We start from the raw sequence: 1,368 nt of genomic DNA, 5'->3' as shown, positions 1-1,368 counted from the left end.
GACAGCATCTATCTTTGCGGAAATGGAATCGAAGTCATGGCTAGAATCGACTCTAGCTGCTTTAGATGATCTAACGATATCTTTTTCTTGATGCCACTCATGTGAGTGGGAAGCAGTGTTATCAATAATTTTGTAAGCTTCAGTTGCGGTTTTCTTCATAATGGAACCACCAGCTGCTATGTCGATGTCTTTTCTTGTAGTGATGTAGCATCCTTGGTAGAATATTTGTACTATTTGATAAGTGTCTAAACCATGTTGCGGACATCCTCTCAACAACTTTCCAAACCTTGTCCACGCTTCATATAGAGTTTCATTTGGCTTCTGTGTAAACGTAACAATTTCTCCTTGAAGTCTCACGGCTTTAGATGCCGGAAAGAATTATTTAAGAAAATTTTCAACTAAAACGTCCCATGTATCAATCGCCCCTTCAGGTAACGATTCTAACCAATCTTTGGCTTCTCCCTTTAAAGTCCAGGGAAATAACATGAGATAAATCTGTTCATCCTCAACTTCTCAGATTTTAAATAGAGTACAGATCCTATTAAAGGTACGAAGATGTTCATTTGGATCTTCCTTCGGCGCACCACTAAATTGGCATTGATTAGTTACCATGTGTAGGATTTGTCCTTTGATTTCATAATCTGTCACATTAATGTCTGGTTGAGTAATTGCGTGACCTTGGCCAGTGCGTTTAGCTCTCATTCGGTCTTCCATACTTAAAGGTTCCAGATTTTTCATGATTGAATTTGTTGAATCTGAATCACTAGAGGATTCTGATTTAATGGTTCCTTCCTCGAAAATCTCTGGATGAGTGATTTGTGGTTCTGGAGGAATGATTATTGGTTCAGGATCTCTGAATTGTCCCTGAATATCCTCCGGATTCTCAATTGTGAGGTCGGGTTCAAAAAATGGATTATCAGAAATTTGAATTGTAGTACTTGGTCGACTGGATGACGATTCTAAAGAAAAATCAACGGCGACAATATTGGCTAGATGTCTTGATCGAGTTACAGGTGGTGAACGTATGAAAGGTGGTGAACGTTTTGCTCGGTGCATTCACTGAATATCCTATTAGTTATAAAAGATAAAAATTATATAAGTTATCAATTTAATAGAATTTTCTGATTTTGCCCACGTTTCGAATAGCCAATAGATGCAGCAGGTAGCCAGGACCCTTTAAATCGGAAGCTCACAACTCACCACTAACAAATCCAACTATTACTACGAACCAGAAAATTTTGGATGTCTATCAATTTAACCACTTAAAATAATTTTCCGTCGAAGTTTAAAGAAATTTTAGAGAAGAAATAGAAAATTCTATGTCCTAAAAACTAGAGCGTCGAGAAATGAGAAAGAAAAAGAGCGCGT

The 1,368-nt window shown here is 37.5% G+C and overlaps 1 non-coding gene across 1 annotated transcript; it reads left to right on the top strand.

Annotated features, from left to right (window-relative positions):
• Positions 1-247: 247 nt before the first annotated feature.
• On the top strand, positions 248-354 carry LOC139869501 (small nucleolar RNA R71). The gene has a single exon (XR_011766108.1). It is a non-coding gene; the product is annotated as a small nucleolar RNA R71 (small nucleolar RNA).
• The last annotated feature ends 1,014 nt before the right edge of the window (positions 355-1,368 follow it).

This window comes from Rutidosis leptorrhynchoides, chromosome 9, assembly GCF_046630445.1.
Source record: "Rutidosis leptorrhynchoides isolate AG116_Rl617_1_P2 chromosome 9, CSIRO_AGI_Rlap_v1, whole genome shotgun sequence".
NCBI lineage: Eukaryota > Viridiplantae > Streptophyta > Magnoliopsida > Asterales > Asteraceae > Rutidosis > Rutidosis leptorrhynchoides.
This window is presented reverse-complemented; position numbering and strand designations above follow the sequence as displayed.